The 13128-nt window shown below is 39.1% G+C and overlaps 1 pseudogene; it reads left to right on the top strand.

Annotated features, from left to right (window-relative positions):
- The first annotated feature begins 11989 nt into the window (after nt 1-11989).
- Nucleotides 11990-12712, top strand: LOC143686442 (14-3-3 protein beta/alpha pseudogene; annotated as a pseudogene).
- The last annotated feature ends 416 nt before the right edge of the window (nt 12713-13128 follow it).

The raw sequence follows: 13128 nt of genomic DNA on the forward strand, positions 1-13128 counted from the left end.
ATTTAGTCTTTCCCTGTCCTTTCTCTGTTCCAGGACACATACTCAGAATATATTGCATTTAGTAGCTATGTCTCCTTAGGTTCCTCTGGGCTAATATTTTCTCAGACTTTGTTTTTGATGACCAAGACAGTTTTAAGGAGTGCTGGTCAGGTATTTTGCAGAATGCTCCTCAATTTGGGTTTGTCTGATATGATTTTTTTCTTTTAAACCTTTAAAACAATACTTTTTTTTCTTGAAATAAAAACATACTCACTTTTTAATATTTTTATTGAGAAATCTTCTCACATACAGCCCGTATATAGCATACAATCAGTGACTCACAATATCATCATATAGTTGTGTATTTAACGTCATGATCATTAGGTCATTTGCATTACTCCAGAAATAGAAAGAAAAAGAAAAAACTCACACCCCATACTCCTTGCCCCTCCCTTTTGTTTACCATGTTTCAATCTACTCAATTTTTTACCCTTTATCTCCCTATTATTTATTTATTTGTATCCTTATGTTTTTATTCATCTGTCCATACCCTGAATAAAAGAAGCACCAGTCATAAGGTTTTCACAGATACAAAGTAACGTTATAAAAGCTAGATCATTATACAATCATCAGGAATCAAACCTACTGGAACTAGTGTACCATTTTCAGGCACTTCCCTCCAGCCACTTCCATACACCATAAACTAAGAAGGTATATTTATGCATAAGAATAACCTCCAGGATAGTTTCTCAACTCTATTTGAAATCTCCAAAACACTAAAACCTTATATTATCTCATTTCTCTCTTCCCCCTTTTAGTCAAGAAAACTTTCTTATCCTATAATGCCAGCTTTCAGCTCCTCCTGGCAGTTCTGTCCCACATTGCCAGGAAGATTAACATCCCTTGGAGTCATATCCCACATAGGGTACAGGGCAGTGAGTTTACATGCCAAGTTGGCTTAGAGAGGGAGGCCACATCTAATCAACAAATTAGGTTTTCTGGGGGTGACTTTTAGGTATAATTATAAGTAAGCTTAGCTTTTTCTTTGCAGAAATAAATTTCACAAAGCTGAAAATCAATATCAAGGACTCAGCCTATTGAATTGATTGTCCCCACTGTTTGCAAGAATATCATGATTTCCCCAGATGAAGAAGTTTAATATTTTCTCCTTTCTCTCAAGTCCCCCAAGGGTACTTTGCAGATACTTTTTATTCACTGCCCAAATTACTCTGGGATGACTTCCAGGAAGATGGCCAAATAGAGTAGCTCGAGATTAGCCCTGCTCCACAGAAAGGTTAGAGAAGGGACAGGAGGGAGATTTGACATGTGGCGACCTGGGAGAGCCTTCTGTACCACGTGGGGCAGCCCTGGTTACAGAGGCTGAGGAACTGAGAGGCAGAAAGCTGGAGCCTGGCGCAGAGCCTGCAGGAGTGCATGGATGGGAGCTGGGAACTAGGAAGTAAGCCAGGCTGCATTCCTTGGGCACACTACCCTCACCAGTGCAGCCCTGTGACTGGCAACTCACCCCACAGCCCACGTACCTGAACCCCATCACCCACTCCCTTTCCCCATGCTCCAGGCACCCCCACCCCACCCACCCCAGTGCACATACCTGTCCCACATCCCCACCCCAATTGTAGCCTAACCTGACTCTTCTGCACCCCTCCTGAGCACTACCTTCTCCTCCCTGTTCCCTGCAGGCTGTTGCCAGCACATAAGGTTGTGGGCACTAACCTCCATACCAAGGCTACCCCTGCCCCTATCCCATAGTGTCACACAGCCTCACCCCACCCCACCCCAAGGTCTGCACATCACTTTCGGCACTCCTAGATCCACGCGTGTGCACAAGCCTCCCAATCATGTCATTCATTCTGAGAATCTCAGTTTACAGCAGTCCTAGAACCATGTATGCACATGGCCCTCAGACATACTTCCCAGCTCTGAGAAAGTGCTAACCTGCACAGCCAGGTCACATCTGCCCACAATTCATGAAGGCATAATGGCGACCTGCTACCACAGCTCGACACGTGCTCACAAAGGGCCCCATGCCTTAGACCAGTTCAAACCAGGGTTACACCCCCAGACCGGTGCACCACACAGTTATAGCCTCCCTGGCCACTGGGCAACCATGTTCACAAGCATCAGCATTATATCCCCAAACTGTACCTTTACCTGCCCTGAAACGAATCACTGCACTCAGTACCCCACCCCATGCCCTGCCCCCTGCTATACAACCATCCCACAGACACAAAGCCTTAGACTACTGAAAGAAATCAACTCCCAAAATAAATCAAGATATTTACATGCCACGAAGACAGCAGAAGATCACTAAGCATACTGCAATGCAGACAGATATAGCCCTGCCTAATGGCCAAAATAAAACACCAGAGGAGACACAGACACAGGAACAAATTATCAAAGATGTTCACACAACTCTACTTAATAAAATAAGTGGGATAGCAAATGACATAAAGGAGATAAAGAAGATAGTAGAAGAGCATAAAGAGGAATTTGAAAGAAAAAACAGAAAAATAGCAGATATCACAGAGATTAGGGACTCTGTTGACCAGATAAAAAAACTTACTAGAGGCACACAAGTCTTTATAAATTTAAAACCACTGAAAGTGTTCAAAGCACTTTCTCTTATCACAGTGGGATGAAACTGGATCTCAAGAACCACCAAAGAATGAGAACATTCAAAAATATATGGAGATTAAATAACATACTCTTAAACAATTAGTGGGTCAAAGAAGAAATAGCTAGAGAAATCAGTAGCTATCTGGAGATGAATGAAAATGAGAATACAACTTATCAGAACTTATGGGTGTGGGAAAGGCTGTGCTGAGAGGAAAGCATATTGCCCTAAATGCCTATTAAAAAAACAAGGCAAAAATCAAGGACTTAATGGCACCTCTGGAGGAACTTGAGAAAGAACAGCAAACTAACCCCAAAGCAAATAGAAGAAGAAAAATAACAAAGATTAAAACAGAGTTAAATGAATGGGAGAACAAAAGAGCAATAAAAAGAATCAACAAAACCAAAAGTTGATTCTTTGAGAAAATCAATAAAATTGATGGGCCACTAGCAAGACTGACCAAAAAAAGAGAGAGAGAGAGAGAGCAAGAGAGGATGCAAATAAACTAAATCAGAAGTGAGAAGGGGTGCATTACCACAGACTCTGAAGAAATAAAAAATCGTAAGAGGACACTATAAACAACCATATGCCAACAAACTAGATAATTTAAATGAAATGTACAAATTCCTGGAGACACACAAACAAGCCACACTGACTCAGGAAGAAATAGAAGATCTCAACAAAACCAATTACAAGTAAAGAGATTCAATCAGTCATCAAAAATCTTCCTACAAAGAAAAGCCTAGCAGAGGAATTTTATCAACCATCCCCCCAAAACTAACACCAATCCTGCTCAAACTTTTACAAAAATTTGAGGAAAAAGGAACTATATGTAACTCATTTTATGAAGCTAATATTTTAAAACCAAATTACTCTGGGATATATCAGAGCATCACATTAACCTGTAATAAACTAACAAGATCTCATGCCCTGTTAAAGATTCCATGTACTTATTGAAAGGTTTAGGAGGCAAAAGGGTGAGAAAGAAGGACGATAGCCCGGGAAATTTAAAGCGGGCTGGTTTATTTCTGTGCTCCCGGGCTGAGTTCACCGAACCCAAGATGGAGGGAGGCGAGTCAGCACCTGGGTGATGGCGTGGGCAGTTTTTAAGCAAGGGGGTCAGATGACGTCCAGAAGGGGCGGTTCTCTGGAAGTCACGTGTCCGGAAGGGGCGGTTCTCTGGAAGTCAGGTGGTTGGAAGGGGCGGTTCTCCGGAAGTCATTTTGGGAGGAGCGATACAGCCTCCACAGCTCCAGTTGCAGTGCCCTTTCCTGTTCCCCCGACCTAACACTTATGGTGTTTAACTAAACTATCTATACAAATTAAATCAGGTAATGCACTACCTGAAATATAAATTTTGCACCAAATAAATGTCTCTCCCTTTGGTCTTACACCAAAACTGAAATTTTAAAATATGGACCATATCATTCTTTACCTTGTATTCTTATTTACCTTAGTCCTAGCCAAATCAGCTTCATGCATATCTCTAGCCAAAGTTTGAACATTTTAAAACTTTTTAAACAGTTCCTGTATGGGGTAATGCTGATTTCAATATTCAGAGTACTAACTCTGAGTCTCGGGTTACACATAAATACCCAAAATTTTTGCGAATAACCAGGTTATATACAAACAGCTCAGCATCTCAGAATTTAGAAATAAGTTGCAACTCCTGAATATATGCACCTGCTGTAAGAGCTCACAATCTAGGACCCTTTACAATAGACCCCAACTTGATAACCCTGCTCTTGACTTCAGTTCAACAAATTTGTACATTAGTTAGTCAATATGAATGAGCCATGCCATTTGTCTTTTTGTTTCTGCCATTTCATTCAACATATAGTCCCTAAGGTTTATTCACCTAGTTGCATGCCTCACAACTTCCTTTCTTTTGGCAGCTGCTCAGTAGTCCCATGTAAGTATACACCACGGTTCCTTCTTCCTTCCCTCAGTCATTGTGCCCTTAGGCCACCTCCATCCATTACGAATCATGACCACTGCTGCCACAAACAACAGTGTGCAAATGTCCGTTCATGTCTCCCCACTCAGTTCCTCCAGGTATATACCTTGTAATGCGGTTGCAGCATCATATGGCAACCCCACATCTAGCCTCCTGAGAAATTACTACACTGCCCTCCAGAGGGGCTGCACCCCTTAGCTCCCCTACCAGCAGTGAATAAGTACATGTCTCTCTGAATTTTCTTTAGTACTTGTTTCTCTGTTCATTTTTAAACAGTTTTATTTGTACATCATACAGTCCAGCCTAAGCAAATAGACATGACTTCACCACTGTAATCTATATCAAGACAATTCCTTTTCTTCCGTGAAGAATCCATACCCTACCCCATATCCCTTCTTGTTGACATTTAGTTTTGTCATAATGCTTTTGTTACATTCAGTGGAAGCTTATTATAATGTTACTGTTGACTAGAGATGCTATCTTGCATTGATTGTGCCTTTTTCCTGCATACCACCCTATTTTCAGCACCTTGCAATGCTGACATTCATTTATTTTCCCTCATGCAAAATGTTTTTATATTTGTACATTTAATCACCATCATTGTCCATTCTAGATATTTCTAAGTTATACCATCTCAGTCTTTATCATCTCTCTTTCCTTCTAGTTTCGTACATGCCCCCAGCCCTTCTCCCTCAACCATACTCACATTCAGCTTCATTCAGTGTTGTTATATTACTGTGCTACCGTCAGGTACTATTGTGCTATCCATTTCTGAATTCTTACAATCAGTCCTGTTTCACATTGTGTACTCCTTCAGCACCAAATACCCAACCTCAACCCTCTTTCATTCTCCTGATAACCTATGTTTTTAACTTTAACTCTCAAACTTCACTCATCAATATTAGTTCATCTTAGTGAGATTATAAATATTTGCTCTTTTTCTCTGGTTAATTTCGCTCAGCATAGTGTCCTTAGGGTTCATCCATATTGTTACATGCTTCAAGACTTTATTCTGTCTTACAGCTGTATAATATTCTATCACATGTATATAACACAGCTTATTTAGCCACTCATTGATGGACATTTGGGTTGTTTCCATCTTTTGCAATCATAAGTAATGCTGCTATAAACATTGGTGTGCAAATGTCCATTGTGGCTTTGCCCTCAGTTTTTCTGACTATATAGCTGATAATTGGATTGCAGGATCATAAGACAATTCTATACTTAGTCTCCTGAAGAACTGCCAAACTCCCTTCCAGAGAAATTGTACCCTTTTTATATTTTCACCAACAGTGGGTAAGTGTGCCTCTTTCTCTACATCCTCTCCAACACTTGCCATTTTCTATTTTTTTTTATAATGGCCATTCTAGTGGGTATCAAATGATATCTCACTGTGGTTTTGATTGGCATTTCCTTAATAGTCAGTGAAGTTGAGCATCTTTTCATGTGTCTTTGAGCCATTTGTATTTCCTCCTCTGAGAAGTGTTTTCATGTCTTTTTCCCATTTTTAATTGGGTTGCTTCTTTTTGCTGAGTTAAAGAATCTCTTTACATTCTGGATATCAAGCCCTTATCTGGTATGTGGTTTCCAAATATTGTCTCCCGTTGTGTAGGCTGCTTTTTTACTTTCTTGACAAAGTTTTTTGATGCACAAAAGTGTTTAATTTTGAGGAGTTTCATCTATTTTTTTCTTCAGTGCTCGTGCTTATGGTGTAAGGTCTAGGAAACTGCCTCCTATTACAAGCTTTATAAGATATTTCTATAAATTTTCTTCTAACATTTTTATGATCTTAGCTCTAATATTTAGGTCTTTGATCCAGTTTGAGTTAGAGTGTGAGACAGTGGATCCTCTTCATTCTTTTGTATGTGGATATCCAGTTCTCCAAGCATCATTTATTTAAGAGGCTGCTCTGTATCAGGTGGGTTGGCTTGACTGCCTTATCAAAGATCAATTTGCTCATAGATGAGAGGGTCTGTATCTGAACACTCAATTTGATTCCATTGGTCGGTATATCTATCCTTATGCCAGTACCATGCTCTTTTGACCACTGTAGAGTCATAATATGCTCTAAAGTCAGGTAGTGTGAGACCTCCCACTTCATTTTTCTCTCTCAAGGTGTTTTTAGCTATTTGGGGCATGCCACCCTTCCAAATAAATTTGGTTATTATTGGTTTTTCTACTTCTGCAAAGTAAGTTGTTTGGATTTTAATTGGTATTGCATTGAATCTATAAATCAATTTGGGTGGAACTGATATCTTAACTATATTTAGTTTTCCAATCCATAAACATGGCATGCCCTTCCATTTATTTAGATCTTCCAATATTGATTTTAGTAACTTCTTGTGGTTTTCTATATATAGGTTTTTTGTATCCTTAAATTTATTCCTTAATATTTTACTCTTTTGGTAGCTACTGTAAATGGATTTTTTTTCTTGATTTCCTCCTTATATTGATCACTAGTTGTTCAAGTTTGCTAGCTGCTGGAATGCAATATACCAGAAACAGAATGGCTTTTTAAAAAGGGAAATTTAATAAGTTGCTAGTTTGCAGTTCTAAGGCCAAGAAAAGATCCCAGTGGAAACAAGTCTATAGAAATATCCTCATTGCAACAGACAAGCCAGCACTTGCCCAACCAGGCAAAAAGGTACCACCGCTTGGCCAAGTTGACACATGAGCCTGACCATGACAGTCCACACCCCTTGTCAACTTGGCAGCTATATATATCACCTTAAACCATACCTAATTTCTAAATTAAAAACAATAAAACACACATTTTTTCTTTCACCTAACAATACTCAACTGTTCTGCATATAACTGGAAACACATTTGTATTCCCTTAATAGCTAGTGATGTTGAGCATCTTTTCATGTGCTTTTCAGCCATTTGTATATTCTCTTTGGAGACGTGTCTATGCATGTCTTTTGCCCATTTTTAAACGAATTGCTTGTCTCTTTATTGCCAAGTTGTAGGATTTGTTTATATATTCTGGATATTAAATCTTTAAGAAATATGTGGTTTCCAAATATTTTCTCCCATTGAGTAGGATGCTTTTCCTTTTCACTTTTATTGACAAAATTGTTTGCAGAAAGGTTTTTAATTTGGTGGTAGTTCCATTCATCTTTTTTCTTTTGTTGCTTATGCTTTGGGTATAAAGTCTAAGAAACCATTGCTTAATACAAGATCCTGAAAATACTTCCGTATGTTTTCTTCCAGGAGATATATAGTCCTGGCTTTTATATTTAGGTTTTTGATCCATTTTTAGTTCATTTTTGTTTACGGTGTGTGGTAGGGGTCCTCTTTCATATGGTTATCCACTTCTCCCAGCACCATTTATTGAAGGGACTATTCATTCCCAATTAAGTAGATATGGAAGCCTTGTCAAAAATCAATTGGCCATGAGATGAGCCTCTTTCTGAACTCTCAATTTAATTTCATTGGCCTATACATGTATCCTTTTGACAGTACGGTGCTGTTGTGATCACTGTAGCTTTGTAATATGCTGTGAAGTCAGGAAACATGGTCCCCCAATTTCATTCTCCTTTTTCAAGATGTTTTTGGCTATTCAGGGTCCCTTACCCTTCCAAATAAATTTGATAATTGGTTTTTCCATTTCTTCAAAGTAGGCTGTTGGAAATGTATTTTTTTTTTCCTATTTAAACAGTTGTGTGGTTTGAAACTGTTATGTACCCCAGAGAAGCCATGCTCTTTTAATCCAATTTTGTGGGGGCAGATCTATTTTTGGGTGGGAATTTTTTTTTTTCTTTTTTAGGCTCTGGACAAAATAAACCTTTCTTCAAATGGTTTCAAAGAGTAAATGAGGTTCTAAAATATATACAATGTCTTCTTTACCCCTGTGGTCTGAATTACCTTAATCCTGAGCTGATCGCCTTCATTCTTATCTCTGAATACAAGGTTATACATATATAAAATGGCCTCTAAAAAATCCAGAAATAATAATTAACATTCCAGATGAAATATGACTGCTACAAGAGCTTACAATCTAGAGCCCTGTTTTCTTATAAGCATTTTCTAAATGAGACCATACAGTAATTGTTTCTGGCTTACTTTGCCTCACCAAATGTCCTACAGGTTCATTTACAATGTCGCATGCCTCACAACTTTGTTCCTTTTTGTCGCAGCACAATATTTAATCATATGTATACACCATCATTTGCCAATCTACTTCTCAGCAGTGCCTCCTTCAGCCACCTTTACCATAGTCATAAAAGTAGAGTTATACAGTATCTATCCTTTTGTGTTAGATGGGACATCTTGATTAGGCTGTTTCCATGGAGATGTGACCCCAACCATTAAGGTGGGTCTTAATCAACTTACTGGATCCTTTAAGAGGGAAACATTTTGGAGAAAGTTCAGATGCAGACATTTGGAGATGCAGAGAGAAATGCCCCAGGAGATGCTAAACTAAGAAATGAAATTGAGTTTGCCTTGGGAAGCTAAGAAAGATCTACAGATGCTGAGAGAGAGAGAAAGAGCCACTGGAATCAGAAGTTGAAAGCAACAAAGCAAGAGCAAGGATCAGCAGATGCCAGCCATATGCCTTCCCAGCTGACAGGGGTGTTCCAGATGCCAGGTGCCTTTCCCCCCCAAAAGGTATCCTCTTGTTGGTTTCTTAATTTGGACATTTTCATGGCCTTAGAATTGTAACTTATAACTTATAAATCCCCTTTATAAAAGCCGATCCATTTCTGGTATATTGCATTCTGGCAACATTAGCAATCTGAAACAGCAGTTTTATTCACATAGCATAGATATATAATTATATATATATAATATAGTATAATAAGTAACTATAATCCTATAGTTAATGGTTCTTGGTATAATCACAGTTATGCATTCACTACATAGTCAATACGAGACCCATCCCATTTCTTCTGAAAATAAAAAAAAACCATACCCTTTATATCCCTCTATTATTGACATTTAGCTTTGTTATAGTGCCTTTGTTACAATTATTGAAAGAATATTAGAGTATTATGTCAATTATATACCTTAGTTTTCATTAATTATATATTTTCCCATAGACCACCCTCTTATTCACACCTTGCAATGGTGATGTACATTTGTTCTAGTTCATGTAAGAACTTTCTTATATTTGTACAATTAACCACCACCATCTTCCACCCTAGGTTTTGCTAATTATACACTTCCAGTTTTTTCTGATAGCTTTCCTTCTGGTGACATACCCAATCTTGGCCTTCCTATTTCAATCACATTCACACTCAGCTCTGTTACTTACACTTGCAGGATTGTGCTACCATCACACAGTATTGAGATATCTATTTCTGAACCTTTACAATCAACTTTGTTAGACATTCTGTACTCCTTAAGCATCAATTGCCCAATCTCTACCTCCTTTCTATCTCCTGATAACCTGTGGTGTTGAGTTTAATTCTGAGTTTGCTCATTATTGTTAGTTCATATTAGTGAAACCATACTGTATTTGTCCTTTTGCTTCTGGTTAATTTTGCTCAGCATAATGTCTTCAAGGTTCATCCACATTGTTGCATGCATAACGGCCTCACTCATTCTTGCAGCTGCATAATATTTTCTTATATGTATACGCCACAGTCTGTTTATTCACATATCACCTGAAGACCATGTGGACTGTTCCCATCTACTGGCAATCATGAATAATGGCACTATAAATATCAGTAGGAAAACGCCTATTCATGTCCCTGCTTTAAGTTCTTCTAAATGTATAACTATGTTAGTTTGATAGCTGCCAGAATGCGATATATCAGAACTGGAATGGCTTTTATAAAGGGAAATTTAATAAGTCACAAATTTACATTTTTAAGGAAGTGGCAGTGCCCAAATTAAGCCATCAACAAGAGGTTACCTCCACTCAAGAAAGGGTGGTGGGTCAGAAACCCCTCTGTCAACTGGGAAGTCACGTGGCTGGCATCTGCTAGTCTCTTGCTCCTGGCTTCCATTGCTTTCAGTCTCCATCCATGTTGGGTGGTTCTCACTTTGCTTCTCCAGGGCTGGCTCTCATCTCTTGGATTTTCTTGGTTCTCTCCAGGTTCTGGCTTGTTTAACATCTCATGGCAGTATCTGCTGGGCTGCAAGCATCTCCAAATATCCATGTCTCTATTCTCCATGTATCACATCTGTGCCAGCTCTGCTGTAAAGTTTCTGTCAGCGCTGAAGCTTCTGTGTTTTCTGTCATTTCTGTCTCTCTCCAAAATGTTTCATCTTTTAAAGGATTCCAGTAAACTAACCAAGACCCACCTGGAATGGGTAGAGTCTCCATTTACTTAATGTTAATGCCCACAATTGAGTGTGTCACATCTCCATGGAGGTAATCTAATCAAAAGAGTCCAACCTACATTATTAAGTCAAGATGAAAAGAAATGGCTACCTCCACAAGATTGAATCAGAAGTAAAACATTGCTTTTTGGGGTACATAATAAATTCAAACCAGGACAATCCCTATCAGGATTGCCAGATCATATGGCAATTCTATACTTAGTCTCCTGAGGAACCACTAAACTGCCTTAAAGAGCAGCTGCACCATTTCCACTCCCACCAACGGTGAATAAGTATACCTCTTTCTGCACATCTTCTCCAGTACTTGTACCTGGGTTTTTTGTTTTGTTTTGTTTTTTTTAATAATATCCAATCTAGTAAGTATAAAATGGTATCTCGTTGTGGTTTTATTTGCATTTCCCTCATGGCTAGTGAAGTTGAACATCTTTAAATGCTTTTTTCACCACTTATATTTCCTCTTTGGAAAAGTGTCCATGTCGCTTGCCTATTTTTTTAATTGGCTTGCTTGTCTTTTTGTTGTTGAGTTGTAGGATTTCTTTATATATTCTGGATATTAAACCCTTATCTGATACATGGTTTCCAAATATTGTCTCCAATTACATAAGCTGCCTTTATACTTTTTTTTGACAAAGTTCTTTGCACAGAAGCACTCAATTTTGAGGAGATTCTATTTATCAATTTCTTACTTGCATTGCTTGGGCTTTGAGTATAAGGCCAGGAAATCACCTCCTACTATAGATCTTTAAGCTATTTCCTTAAATTTTCTTCTAAGTGTTTTATAGTCTTAGCTCTAATGTTTAGATTTTTTATCCATTTTGAGTTAATTTTTAAATAAGGTATGAGATAGTATTCCTTTTTCATTCTTTGGGATATGGGTACCCATTTCTCCTAGCACCATTTGTTGAAGAGGCTATTCGGTCACTGTTGAGTGGACTCAACCATCTTGTCAAAAATAGTTGGCAGGAGATGTTGCCACCACCACCATTGATTCCTAAGCCAGGGTAGCTGCTGCCACTGACACTGCAGCCATCTTTGTCCAAGGAGCAGACTTGGGAAGGAAGCCGCCACAGCTCTCTGAGCTTCTCCTGTCAGAGCCTTTGCCTCCAGCAGTCCTCCACGGAGTGACCATGTTTAAAAGCGAGCTGGCACAGAAAGCAAAACTTGCCGAGCAGGCTGAGCACGATGATGACATGGCTGCAGTCATACAGGATGTCATGGAGCAGGGGCATGAACTCTCCAATGAAGAGAGAAACCTCTGTCACCTACAAGAACGTGGTAGGTGCCAGCACTCTTCCTGGCATGTCATCTCCAGCAATGAACAGAAAACTGGGAGGAATGAGAAGCAGCAGCAGATGGGCAGAGTTCTGTGAGAAGATAAAGATGGAACTACAGGACATCTGCAATGATGTTCTGGAGCTGTTGAACAAATATCTCATTCCCAATGCTACACAACCACAAAGTGAGGTGTTCTACTGGAAAATGAAAGATTATCTTAGATATTTTTCTGAGGTGGCATCTGGAGGCAGTTAACAAGCCACTGTGTCCAACCCCGAGTAGGCTTACCAGGAAGCATTAGAAATTAGTAAGAAAGACATGCAGCCTGCACACCCAGTTCAACTTAGCCTGGCACTTAATCTCTCAGTCTTTTACTATGAGATTCTAAATTCTCCTCAAAAAGCCTGCAGCTTGGCAAAAACGGCATTTGATGAGGCGATGCTGAATCAGATACACTGAATGAAATATCTTATAAAGATAGCATCCTGATCATGCAATCACTTAGAGATAATCTGTCTCAGTGGATATCAGAAAACCAGGGAAATGAAGGAGATACTGAGGAGGGAGGGAACTAATGTCTCTTGTGCTTCATGATCTATTCAGTGTTGCTCTGTATCCTCCACGTACATCCCTTTGTGCGACTTAAAAAAAAAATAGTAAGAATCGTAGGTCCAAAAGGGGGAAGAGGGAACTGAGACAAAGTGGCAACGGCTGAGAGATTCCAAACAGAGTTGAGAGGTTATCCTGGAGGTTACTCTTATGCATCAAGTAGATATCATCTTGTTATTCAAGATATTATGGAGAGGCTGGAGGGAACTGCCTGAAAATGTAGAGCTGTGTTCCAGTAGCCATATTTCTTGAGGATGATTGAATGATACAGCTGTCACAATGTGACTGTGTGATTGTGAAAACCTTGTTTCTGATGCTCCTTTTATCTACCTTGTCAACAAAGGAGTAGAACATATGGAATAAAAATAAATAATAGGGGGAA

Source organism: Tamandua tetradactyla, chromosome 6 (genome assembly GCF_023851605.1).
Source record: "Tamandua tetradactyla isolate mTamTet1 chromosome 6, mTamTet1.pri, whole genome shotgun sequence".
NCBI classification, from domain to species: Eukaryota; Metazoa; Chordata; class Mammalia; order Pilosa; family Myrmecophagidae; genus Tamandua; species Tamandua tetradactyla.